The 14,099-nt window shown below is 40.9% G+C and overlaps 1 pseudogene; it reads left to right on the top strand.

Annotated features, from left to right (window-relative positions):
- The first annotated feature begins 6,288 nt into the window (after positions 1-6,288).
- On the top strand, positions 6,289-6,687 carry LOC101561907 (annotated as a pseudogene).
- The last annotated feature ends 7,412 nt before the right edge of the window (positions 6,688-14,099 follow it).

Genomic DNA, 14,099 nt, shown 5'->3' with positions numbered 1-14,099 from the left:
TTTTTATTTTTATTCTCTTTAAAATAAAAAATACAACTGTGAAACAGTGTTTTAATATTGATAGTGATAATAAAAGTAAAATATATATTAAAAAAAGAGAGAAAACTATAGGACATCATTAATGCTCTCAACTTGCCTATCTTTGAATTTACATTAGAGAAAGGGGGCTGCTGGAATGTGGAGGGGAGAGATGCCCTCCAGGAAGGTCGTCTCACATTGCAGAGGAGGCCTTGGTGTGAGAGCAAGGTTTAGATTGGATTAAACTGGAAATAAGTGGAAAATTTATGTAAAAATATAGAGATACATGCTCGTCCTTGTTATTCATTGGCTTTGGCTTCATTTGACTTGTGGCTCTTCCCCAGTGTAAAAAATGCCCAGAGAGTTGAACATTTTGAATCAGCTCAGAACATCGAGGCAGCTATGACACAAATGCACTTATTTCAAAGGGCTCCCTGAAAATACTGTTGTGCAAAGGAAATTCTCAACTTCTTCAGAAAGTGGTTTGAATGGCAGTGTTGGAAAGGGAAGTGGAATATTTTGAGGAAAATTAATGGTGGGGTGTTTTGATATAATAATTATAAATTGTTTGAAAATGCAACGTTCTTTTCTTTCACACCCTTACATCTTGGTGGGCAATGGCTGGAGTCTCCTTGTTGGCACAGGCTGGACTCCGTGGCTTGGCTCAGGCTCTCAGCAAGTTGTGGATTTTTCTCAGGATTAATCTCAGGATTTTTCTTTATTCTTTATCTTTTTTCCCCCTTGTCCCTGTTTCTTTTCTTTTCTTTTCTTTTTTTTCTTTTCTTTTCTTTTCTCTTTTCTTTTCTTTTCTTTTCTTTTCTTTTCTTTTCTTTTCTTTTCTTTTCTTTTCTTTTCTTTTCTTTCTTTCTTTCTTTCTTTCTTTCTTTCTTTCTTTCTTTCTTTCTTTCTTTCTTTTGGCAGAACTGGGGATTGAACTTAGGTCCTTGCGCTTGCCAGGCAAGTGCTTATTCTACCGAGCCATCTCCCTGGCTTCTGTCCCTGTTTCTTGATCTTAAACTTATTTGTAAGATTTGTGAATCTTGAAATAAAGAAATTTCTCTTATTTAAGCCCTGAAATAAGGGAGGGCAAAATAGCTCAGTGGATTAAGCACCTGCCTTGACAAGCACAGGGACCAGGGTTCCATCCCCAGTCCTGCATGCCACACTGACCCCGCCCCAGGGGTGCAGTGAGCCCATGATCCAGTCCCATCATAGTGGTACACACCTGTAATTCCAGTGCTAAGGAGGCTGAAAAACAGGAGGGTCACTATAAGTCTGAGCTATGTAGTGACACCCTGTACCAAATACATCAATGGGGAAAAATTCTGAACATTTTCCTGCAGAGGCTGAGCCAGACAGGGGGTGCTTGTGACAAATCCACATTTACTTGACTAGCCCAAGGTCTGGCTCTTTGGTTTAACATAGCCCTCAGAAGAGAAGGTGTAAGTTTTTAGAGCACCAGGTCAGGTGAGCACTAATCTTTGTATTCCACCTTTGCTCAGCCTACTCAGTGTGGCCCAATGGGGAGCCACTGTGGGACCTCTTTCTGTTGCCTATGAATGAGACAAAGCTTTGGGGGCACATCTTTTCCTTTGGATAGTTTCCATGTGGAAGCCAGAGAACCCCAGGGAACTGTCATTGTGCTAGAAATTTTGAGGCTCCACATTGCAGTGTGCCTTTCTTTCTCAGGAAGCACCTAATTATACCTTCTCCTTTAAGCAATTTGAGAGAAGGCAGGAGGAGGTAGCTCCATTGTTGTTGTGGGACTAAGAATAGAAGGGATTAAGAAAGACTTGTAGGAAGTGAATTCAAGACTCAGTGACTCATTGCCTGTGTCAAACTGAGAACATGAATCATCAAGATAGTACTACTCACCATTTAGCCCAGTGAGTATGCGATAGAATTATAGTGATGAAAGCATGAAAGGGGCGGACTCTATTTATAGAATTTTGAGCTTGATATCTCAGAAGGGCTCTCTTCTGGATATATCTATAGTATTTTTGCAGAAAAGAGGCTGGACGCGGGTGCCCTTTTAAGTTGAGAGGGACCAGGTTGGAAACTTTGGAAATACACTGAATATTTTTGTTCTGTTCTTCCTGCCTTCCTCTTCTTGTGTTAGTCACCAAGAATTAATTTGGTCTATAGAACTATGAAGATTCAATGAATGAAGGCCATAATCAGCTAGGAGAGGTGGGTTGGCACAAAGGTACCTAAAACTTTACACTGTGAATGTAAACCTGATGGAGACTCTGGCCCCTTGGTAAGTGACGCAGTTATCTGCAGTTCTGAGTTTATGGTACAACTCTGAGTGTTTCTGGATGCTATGGCACACATGACTAAGGAGCATCCCTTTGTTTTGGGTACTAATCTGCATATGCGTACATATATGCCATCCCTGGTTCTCTCTTACATTTGATTCTATCAGATAAAATGAGGAACCATTGATGACATCACCATGGATGTTTCAGTGTCTTGACAATCTCATGGAGAAAAGGTGACTCAGCTCTCAAATCCATGCACATGTTCCTTCTCCTCTGAATGTCCTGCCCTTTGTTATCCTTATTATTGTCATAGGATGATTTCAAAGTCCTCTGAACTCTGAATGATGTGGGCACAGGTATCATCTGTTATTGCTTTTATATATGTAAGCAGCGATATACTATAAATTGATCTCACAGGATATATTTAATTATATTGGCTGTGTTCAATTTAAAGGTCTGAGAATACATAGATGAGGTCTAAGGAAAGAATATCAGTGTAACATTGGAAACATGAAAAATGAGAGATACAGAGTTCAAAGGATTTTGCTAGTTGGTGTAATTCCCACAGAACATGACTGATGATCTTCCTGCACGTGTGGACTTCTGACAGCCGAATGCGAGTGCCGTGCTCTGGCCCCTGCATCTCAATTATTCTCAGATTAGAATCCTTTCATTTGAGAATTGGCTTAGCGTTACACAAAGTTCCTTGACCTGGTAGAAGAGAAGCTTCCTAGCCCTGTGCTTGAGCAAAGCTACGGAAGCTGCAGCCCAGAATTAATCTGGAGCTTTGACTGGGCTGCCGCAGGCCTGGCCCAACAGCGTAACCAGAATGCAGCATCTGTCACAGGTTGAAGAAAGCTTTTTGATTTCATGGGTCTTCAGCCACAGAGAGACAGTGCTCTAAGCAGCTGGTCTAATTAGGCTTCGAAGGTACATGCAAGCATGAAGTGTTGCCAGCTGAACCCCCTCACAGAAGCTGTGGATGGTTGGCAGTGTCTTGCTGTTGCTGATTTGGGATTTTCTCCTGTGAAGGCTGTGAAGCCTCATGGTGCTGTGATTGGGGGTTTATGATTAGGTTTGATGAGAAAATGAACATTAGAGCATAGTTTGCCTGAGATTAAGGGATAATCTAGAATGTTCCCTAAACATAAGAGAAACTCGGTGGGACAGGATCAACGTCCTTGCTGAGACATGAGGGTTCTGCAGCTCATGTAAGAAGAGTTAGATTCATGGCAATAAAGGCAGGTGGGTAGAAATGCATAGGAGCCACAAAGGAAGCTACAGGGGCAACTAGGAGGATTCTCCATTTGTTCCTTTTAATTTACTGTTTGTAAATGACTTAATATTTAGTGCTTCAATTCAATTGTGTCATAGGGGAAGTGGACATTAAACTGGCATTGTGCAGTATAAACTTGTCTTAATAGTACAACTAACAATGCAACAAGATCAACTCCAAGTATGAATGTGGTCCAGAGTTGCTGAAGAAAGGCTGCTGTGGTTTATTTCTCAAAGTCTCAGAGATCAACAATGAGTTTTTCTAAACCCATGTTAGTCCTAACTGAAATTTCTCCATACTGAACATATATGAATGCACCTGCTATTGCTCAATGTGTGCCAGGGCCACTTCCCACTGGTGAGCTCTGTGTGGCGAGGGGCACATGGCTAGATTCCACCTCTCAGTATCTTACCCACCACACTCACCATCTGACTACACCGCGAGTTGCATGGACACAGCCTCAGACAGTGGGCTCCCCTGCCTACTTCCCTCCATTTCCAGAGCTGCATTGCTCTGGAATGCACATTTCCAGGGATAACCAGCAAGGTGCTGTTGGCTTCCTCAATTTTTTTAGCTATAAAAATACAGTCATGTTACATGTAGGACAATGTTTCAATTGGATGAGCATTCTGAAAATAATCTGTAGCACAAGGAAAATTAGAATCATTGGAAATTGAATTTTAAAGTCAAGATATAAAGCTACAGTGGTCATTCACAAACTTATAAACTTGTTTCTAAATTTTTTAATAAATTTACTCACCTAGAGTAGGTGCAGATAAAAGAATAAAGTCCCAAAATACTTTGGAATGAAAATTGCTCTATCCTTACATCATTTCTTAGTAACGACAGAACTTTCTTAGGTTTTTTAGATACAGCTCTTTGGAAATGACAGTATAAGGGAATCCTGGAGCTCACTGGGGAAATATTTCCCTGATTCTCAGTGTATGATCACCAGTATAGTGATTATAATAATTTCTTGACCTTAAGACAATCAAATGATTTCTTACCCTTGAAAGGGCCTGGTGAATGAGTTCTTGCTGATATAAGCTTCCACAATTCACAACAATAACAAAGCAACAAGTCAAGTTTCATAGTGAGAGCCTGCTACAAAAAAGGAGAAAAAAGACCCCAAAGCAAGCAAGCAAGCAAACATGAAGACAGTAATATTCTGATTGTTGTGATATTTCCTTCTAAATAGATTAGAAGAACATGTATCTAGAATTTTAATTTTTTAGCAGTATCTCTTGACAGTTTGAATTTGGGAAAATTCCCTCTTCATATATTGCCTATTTGGGTTCTTTGTTTCTATTGCAACGTAAAATTGCATTTAATGAATTCCTGGATTCTTAGAGAAACTCATTCAGGAAGAGCTCACCACCAAAAACCTGACAAAGACTGCCTGCTGGTCCTGATGGGAGCTTGGCCACGCTCAATTTCACTAAGAAATGTATCATTTGTGCCTTTAGCTATTGAAGCAAAATGTGCTCCTTTGATCAATAAAAAGTGTTTTCTCTCTGGCAAAAATGTTCAGTGAGAATAACTTTCAAAGCTAGATGAGAGGTAGTAAAAAATAACATCTAATGGTGTTACCACCCTATAGGTTTTACAGTCAAATCCTGAGAGAAAAGAGAAGACAACTTTAGTTATCCTAGCATTTAATACATCTTTTCCTTGATACCTTCGCCAATTTCAAAAAGCTGTAACTGTGTGCTTAACATCCAGATGAGTGGCAGAAATGGGACCTGGAAGTCAGGGCTTTCAGGGAAGAAGGGCTCCAGTAAATGCAGAACATTTGTGGGAATCTGAAACAGCTGTGCACTAGGAATTAGGAGACACAGAAAGAGCAACCTGAAAGACAGTGAAGACAAATGTTGAGTTATCTCAGTCCCACAATGTTTTTGGAACATGGACTCTCAGTCTAGACACCTAATAGAAACAGCATAAAACCAATATTACTCCCTATTTGAATTTTCCATAAAAGGGGCTCCATTCATCCTGCTAAACATATGGGAAAGAATATTTGATTGAAAAGTGAAGAGAAAAACAGCCCATGAAAAGAAATTACAAGACATCCAGCTAACACAGTGTTTAGACCTAGACTTGAAGCTACCTCACATCAGTATGATCAGTTAGAAAACAGCAAACTAAAAGGCTCTATACAAATGAACATTGAAATTGCCCACTCAGCGGGCAGGGTAAATACCACCCTGCATCCACCACAGAGTGATTAGGCAACTTTGAGACCGGACAGAAGAAAATCTTGAGGCACAACACGATGCCCAAGCATAAGAGTTGTACAGCCTTTAGTGAAAGGATCTAACACATAGCTCATAGTGCCTGAAATCACAATAGAAAGAAAAATACCCAATTTAGAAAGAGGTAATTTCACCAAATTTAGACAAAATGACAAAAGATACCTTAGCAAGGCTAAAGGATGATTATGAGTCCTAAGACTATATTTGGATACCCTATGTGTTCCAGAGCCACTTCCCATTGGTGAGCTCTGTGCTCCTGTGTGGCGAGGGGCATATGGCCAGATTCCACCTCTCAGTATCTTACCCACCACACTCACCATCTGACTACACCGAGAGTTGCCAAGGACACAGCCTCTGACAGTGGGCTCCCTGCCTACTTCCCTCTATTTCCAGAGCTGCATTGCCTTGGAGCCCATTAAAATAGGAGTAACCGGTGCTGTTTAGAATAGCAAAAATCATTTACAAATCCGTTGCCATCATGAATGACACAGTAACTATCCCAACCCGGAAGTTCATGACCAACGGACTTCTTCAAGGGAAACAAATAGTCATTGATGTCCTTCACCCTGGGAAAGCAACAGTACCTAAAACAGAAATTAGGGAAAAACTCACCAAAATGTATAGGACCATACTAGATGCAATTTTTGTGTTTGGGTTCAAAACCCATTCTGGTGGTGGCAAGAAGACTGGCTTTGGCATGATTTATGATTCCCTGGATTATGCAAAGAAAAACAAGTTCAAACATAGACTTGCAAGGCACAGCCTGTATGAAAAGAAGAAGACCTCAAGAAAGCAGTGGAAGGGACGCAAGAATAGAATGAAGAAAGTCAGGAGCACCCCAAAGGCTAACGGTGCTGGCAAAAAGCTGAAGGAGTAGAGGTTCTTCAGTGTCTGCAGTGACTGTGACTGTTTTCATGAGAGGATTTAATAAACTGTAAAACCTTCAAAAATCATTTACAGTGTAAGTATGTCATGGGCGATATTGAAGACTTGTATCAAAGAACATTGTCTAAAATTCAAATTTCACTGAACACTTCGTGTTTCTATTTGCATTTTCCAGCCCATCTCCATTGGTGTGTATTTGTAGTTTCCAAAGAAATTGAAAGCAAATATTTTCCAAATGTTGTAGTTGTTTGTGCTAAAACAATGGAGGCAATCATCAGTGACAGAGAAAGCCTGGGTCTTTAAATAGAACTTTTATTGATGTATGTGGGACTGTTCTGCTTCAAGGTTGTATATGGTGAGATTTTTGGACTTATGTGTAAACATAAGAAGTGTATAATTCTTTATGCCTATTTTTAAAATATATTCTAATTTTTAAATGTTGTTTATCATATTCGGTAGGGACTTAAAGTTCATCATATCAATACCTGATGAAAAATACCTGTCCATTTTATGCCTAAGATGTTTGATATGCAGACAGATAGTGAGGTTAAGCTTAACAGCCTAAGTTGTATGGTAATAACAATAAGCTTCTCTTCTGGATGGTTAACAACCTAAGTTTGCAGACCAAAATTAGAGAAAAAAGAGGGCTGCAAGGAAAGCCAACATGTTGGCCTTAGCCTTCCAAGGTCAATTAAGACTCAGGACATATGAGATCTTGTACTGTAACACCATGTAACTCAGTAGTGTCCCAAATTTTCTGATCAAGGAGATTATGGGGCCAAAGAGGAAAGTGATTGATGATGCAGAGTGTGCCTAAGGAGAGTCACATGGAGAGGAAACATTCTCTCAGGCTTTCACAGAGAGCACATTGGCCAAGCAATGGCCGTGACTCATCCACATGGCTGACACTGACAAAGGTTCTACAATCTGAGGTACAGGATCTCAGGATAAATCCTGAGGGGATTTGACTGACCTTATCAGAGCCAAAAGCTACAACTCTTGTTGCATAGGTCCTGCTTTACCTTGGTCTTAACCATCCAGCAGAAAAGTACAAAAATGAAATATAAGAAGTAAAGCCATGGTGTTATGTTGAGCTGTAGGTCAACAATTTCTGACATTGCCAGTCAAGCGGAAAACCCAGTACTATTATGGGCTACTGAACTCTTTTAGAATATTTTGCTGAGTTTATACACCTATAATATTCAAATAACAGAACTTAACAAAAAAAGGGGATACAGATAAATGTCCATTTTGTATCTGTGTATTCCGAGTGGTTAGGCTAGATATATAGTTACATTCTCTTAATGAATAGAATGATTTGTTCTAATAGTGTTTGTAAATAGGATATCATGTCCACATCTTGTACAGCAATTAACCACTAGGAAGAATGTATGCAATGTGTTAATTATTGAAACTGTCCTACCAATTTGATTTGAAAGTGTCTCATTGCTATTTGTTTATCAATAAAATTATGGGAAAAAATAAAATAAAATAAAATTAAAAACAAACAAACAAAGAGAAATTTTATTGATGTATAACATCATAGAGAAAATTATAAATTTATTGTGTAGAGCAATCTGCTTTTTTTCAAAGGAAACTAATCCAGAAAACTAAACTGACAGTGAAACAATTGTATGTTTGAAGCTCCCCTTGGAAATTACTGAGATTTCCATCCCCACTGAGGATATGGATGTCAGCAGTTCTTCTAAGAGTACAGATTCATTTTGCTAGTTTTGAAATCATATACATTATATCATACACTAAATGTAATTTTGCTTCTAGTTTAGGCTACTGAGCTTTAGGTTTGTAAGATGTACCCATATTGATGTGTGTAGTTATTCCTTACCAGTTTTCATGGTAGTGGAGTATTTCATAGTTTAAATACTTCACACTTAATTCTGTGATCAGCAACCCTCTGTAGAACCCTGGGCGATGGTCTGTTACAGCTGGTCCTGCTAGGACCATAGTTTTCCATGGCTTCAGTAAACCTGTCTGGAGACTCCTGTGGGGAGTTTCCTGGGAGGAGGTCATAGGTTGGCAAATGCTCCACAGCAGTGTATATTACCAAGCAGTTCTCCTCTACTGACTCATATTCGTACCAGCACTGTGAGAGGTGTGGCTGTTCTCCAATCTTGAAGTCCTTGGTATCATCTGCATCCTCATGGCAACAATTCCCATTTTACTTCTGGGTGGCAGCCTAGCCCTGCTGTGAGTCTTTGGTGGTTTTGGGCAAGAGAGAGGCTCCCTCAGCAGGAGTTGTATCTCATCAGCCAACTCCATCTAGCCTTCCACAGAGCATCTTCTTCCCTCCTGCCCTATGCCCCCAAGGTTCCCATTTTGTGTCAATTCCTTGCATAAGTGGCTGTTGTCTCTCCAAGTTTGTTACCTCGCTGAGGACAGAGACCAAAAGTGTCTTGTTCACCTAATGATCTTGGGAATGAGCTTGGAAATCAAATATCTGGTTAGTGAGTAAATTGCTGAATTTGTGATGGGCCTCAAAAGGGAATTTCAATACACATTAATATGCCAAGCAGATTCCCCATGCCCTTTGAGATGATAAAGATGATGGTACAAACTCCATGGTGCCTTCTGACATTTCTATGTGCTATCTCATGATGCAGTTTGAGGGTTAATAGTGCTTCCTGATGCTCTGAACCACAGAAAGTTCATTTCTCTGAAATTCATCTGACTCTAGCCTGGTTTCTTCCACCAAGAATTATGTAGGTACCCTGCTTGCTGGGGTTTTTGGTCTTTTTTTGTCTTTTTGAGACAGGGTTTTACTATGCTGTTCAGACTGGCCTTTAGTTCACTTTTTAGCTCATGCTGGCCTCAAACGTGAAGCATCTGCTGCTTCAGCCTTCCAGGTGCTGGGATTACAAAGGTGCACCACAATGCCCAGCCTTGCTGTTCCTAGTTTATAGTCTTTTCTTTCTCAGGGACGTGGGTGCTTTTGAGATTTTTATTTTTGGTACCATAAACAGGAAGAGCAGGGGAAATGTCAAGAAACCTGCAATAGTAAAGATGTGCAATGGCATTTTTGATCATTTAGAAAGATTTCTATGACAAAAGATATAATAAAAAGCCTGTAAAATATGATGGTTTACTTTAATAAGAAAGACAAAGGGCCAGCCAAATGGCTCAGTGGATTAAAGTGCTTGCAAGCAGGCACAGAGGCAGGAGGTTGGATCCCCAGGCCTGCGGTGCTGGTCCCGCCCCTGGGACAGCAATTGAGACTAGGCGTGGTGACGCGTGTGCTTTTAATCCCAGCTCTTGGGAGGCTCTAAACAGGCAGATCACTAAGAGCCTGATCTCGTAGTGAGGCTCTGAACACTCTGTAGACCCTTCCCTAAAAGACAAAAACAAAACAAAACAAAACAAAAAAACCACACGCACAAAAAAACACAAAGATAAAGATTCATATTACCAAAAGACCCTAAAATTTAAAAGAAAATCAGGAATAATATCCTTTTGTAGACTGATAAATAATGATCCTTTAAAAACTTCAAACTATTACCAGAGACTTGAAAATAGTAGACATAATGACAAGCAGAAAATGACAGGATGCTTAGAATGTCCCAAGATCGAGCACAACACGGCCCCCAGGTGGGCAGCTCAGTGCTGTGCCCAGCAGGAGGGTGGGTGCAGGGATCTGAGCTCTGCAGCAGAGCATCCATCCTCATGGGAGCCCTCTCCCATCCTCTGCATGGAGGCCTTAGTGAGAGCCTGAACCTGGTCGTTTTCTGTGTCTCTCTGGCGTCCTCCTCTTCCCTTGAGTTCCTCTATTAACAGTGAAATCCCTGTGCTTATCCAGCTTGTCTCTGCCCCCACACCCGAGTAGAAAGAAGCAGAAAGGACAAGGGACCACGGACGAGCTGTCCATTCCGCTGCATGGCATTTTCCACATTGCAATTTTTATTGTCTACACTAGTTCTCAGGGGGCTTTGGGGTAAGTATCTATATCATGCATCCTGCCCAGACAGGGACCAGGTGACCAGACACCGCCCCAGGGTGAGATCAAACATTGAGAAGACAGAGTCTGTATCGTGTTAATGAGACAACAAATCTAAACGCTGGTCCTACCCAGAACCCTGCTCCCTAGAAGAAAATCAGGGCTCTTGTGTAGTTCTCTGGGACAGGAGGGGTCTCAACCACCTTTCAAGAATTTTTATTACACATGTAGGAAAATTGTGTGAAATGGAGATTTGTTTCTCTCCTTAAGTGCCCTACTCTTCAAAAAAGTATTTCCCAGCCAGTCTCACCCTCTAAAACACATTAAAAATATTCTTACATCCTTACTGCTCAGTAGGAAGAAAGGAAAAGCTGCCGTTGCCCAAGGTGATCAAGCTTGATCACCAAAGACCCTGACATTGGACAAAACAGAACCAACCCCATCTGTATTGTACAATATCTTCTCAATTATCTCCTGCTTAGGTCCTGCAATGAACTACAAATAGCTCTGAACTCCAACCTTTTGGGGACTTGAAAAGTAATAAAAAAGAGAGTAAAGCAGATATTTTGAGAATAGAATATTACAGCTTTAATAAAATACTAAATAAAGGAAGAAAAGAAGATCCCGATGGAGTGTGGTACAGATTCAGGTGCACAGTCAAGTACAAGGTTCTTCACAGGAGCCCCTGGAGAGTGAGTCTTCTTTATCCTTGCCAATCCATGATTCAGGGGAGAGTGGAGTGAGGACAGTGTCAGGGGGAAGTGGGTTCTGGACCATTTGGTTTTCCCAGTAGCTCCTCCTGGCCCAGCTCAGCAGCAACCCCAGAGCCATGGAAGCAGCCACAGCCCCCACTGGGGGGCTCACCCAGCAGTTGTTAACCTTGGGTCTGCTACAGTGGTGGAAGAGTTGGGGCCTGTGGTGGCTCAGGAGGCAGCCACTACCCCCAGAGCTGTGGCATCCCCCAGAGCTGTGGCATCCCCCAGAGCTGGAACCACAGCAGGAAGAGATCAGAGTAGGGCATGGTGCTGGGCACTGGGATGGGTACTTTGGGTGCACTTGGGTGGAAACTTGGGAGGGGGCTGGCACTGCTGCTGGTTTAGTTGGCAGGACATCTTGTTGGGACATTTACCACCGAAAATAATGAACCTCTTTGGCTGTTCAAATCCAAAGACATCATTCATTTCATTAACGCTTAAATCCTATGTGATGTTTAAGGATGTTGAGTTTATATGTTGTACAAGATTTACAACAGTGATACAGAGGACCAGTTCATGGTGCGCAGCAGAGTTCACGGGGCTCTAGCTACTCACATGCCTCTTGAGGTCAGGTCATGAACAAAAACATGTGGTTGGTTAAAGATTGTATATAATGATGAGTTTGTTTTTATGTCATTAAGTAGACAACTATCATTTTCTAGACTGCATGAGCCTAAGCATGCATGCCTCAGGGAAGCATTCCTCTTCTAGTGAGAAAAATAAGTTCCAGACAAAACTGAGACCCACAGTTTCAGAAACCAAAATCTGACTTCCAAACACTTCCATTGGAATGAGTCATATTCCTGCTCATTACAGCACAAATGACCACCCCCTTCAGCCTCCTTTCCATCCCTCTGTCCCTCTCAGACCCTTCTGGCCTCCCAGATTCCCACTTATCCTGGTCACACACAGGAGCAGACTCCTACTTGGGGAGTTGGAACACATGAGGTGCTAGAGCCAGGTCTGCCTTTTTTAAAAATATGTTTTATTTATTTATTTGATACAGGGTCACTGTGCAGCTTGGACTTGTAATGATCCTCCTGTCTCAGCCTCCCCAGTGCTGGGATTACAGACACGCGCCATCACACCCAATTTCAGGACTGGCATGGTAATCCCAAAGCTCAGGGGCCAGCATGGGATGTGTACTAGGGATCAAACCCTGGTCCTTGTGCTTGTTAGGGAAGTGCTTAGACCACTGAGCTATCTCTGTCTCCTCTGTTCCAATCTCCCTGACTCCCCGGGTGGGCAAGAACTTCGATCAGTCTCAGAGGTAGGCACAAGGGGAAGCCGGAGTGGCGACAGCAAGGCTCTGAGAATGGCTGGGCAACAGACTGCTTGCTGACCTTTACAACTTGATCCCCAGGGAATCATGTAGCAGGTGTCACCATCCTTAGCCTTTTATGACTCTTTTCTGAGAATAGGAAGATAGTGGAGAGAATTTGACCTCTGGGTTTTATTTATTTATTTATTTATTTTATTTTAGGGGAGGGTCCACAGTGTTCAGGGTCTCACTACTAGGTTGGACTCGTAGTGATCTGCCTGTTTACAGCCTCCCAAGAACTGGGATTACAGGTGCGCGCCACTATGCCCAGTCTCAACTGCTGCCTCATCATGCCCCGAGGGCAGGGCTGGCACAGCAGGCCCAGGGATTGAACCCTGGCCCCTGCACTTGCTTGTAGGCACTTTAATCAATAAAATTAATTTAAAAAAATGTCAGTGGGGTACAAGAGTATAGGCATTTGTTGAAATGGTTTAAGTTGTACACTTAAGATCTGAGTACTTCCCTGTTTGTAAATTCTATCACAATTTTAAGTCTAGATTTCCTAATTATTTAGAAGAGAAGATATCTTATGGTATTAAAAAACTCCTAAATCTTAAAAAAAATCCTCTGAGCTATTTGGCTGGCTCTTAGACCTCTGTATTAAATCCAGGCATGATTCAAATAGATGACTGCTCTATTAAAAAGCTTACACACAACTTTTACAAAATTTTCAAAAATGTAGAAATTTTGGAAAAAAATCATTCCTTTATGTTTGTCTATCCACATTATTGAATTTGTCTTTATTCAATTTTTCTTTGATACCTAATAACAAAGATTTGTAGTTTCATTCACTTAAGCACTAAAGGTGATACTTATTAAGGTGATTTTTACTAAGATTTTTTACTGAAGTGATTATGGATGTTCTTTTCCATTTCACATATTTTTGAGAAACATAATTTATTCACATAGATTCCATCTACATTTACTGTTATTCATAGGAACTGCTCAGGTAGAATTTTTTCTTACTCTGGATTTTCTCATTTACTCTTGTGAGTATTCTAGATTTGTAATCATAAGTAATATCAATCAGTTCTCAAGAATTTAATTTCTCTGTTTCAGTTCATTGTAGCTTAATTTCATTTACATATTTTTCTGAATTTTCTAGAAAATCTAAATCTATCTTAAATTAATGAGCGCATGAGGCACTCACTTGAGAAACATTCATTACATGACAAAAAATGCTTTTCCTCCAAAGTCTACATTTCTGTCTAAGATGTTGGAATTTTTAAAGTTTTTCTTACAGAGGAATTGAGCTACTTGTATCTGCATACTGTGAGAACTTTAAAGGAAAAATTTTGTCTGCTTTCTTTTGACCCCCATAATACTCGGAACAGGGACTAATCCAACAAGTATCTATGGAAAGAATGGGTTGAGTAATA

The sequence above is a fragment of the Octodon degus genome, unplaced genomic scaffold (genome assembly GCF_000260255.1).
Source record: "Octodon degus isolate 3935 unplaced genomic scaffold, OctDeg1.0 scaffold00048, whole genome shotgun sequence".
Classification (NCBI taxonomy): Eukaryota; Metazoa; Chordata; class Mammalia; order Rodentia; family Octodontidae; genus Octodon; species Octodon degus.
Note: the sequence above shows the minus strand (reverse complement) of the source record. Positions and strands in the feature narration are given on the sequence as shown.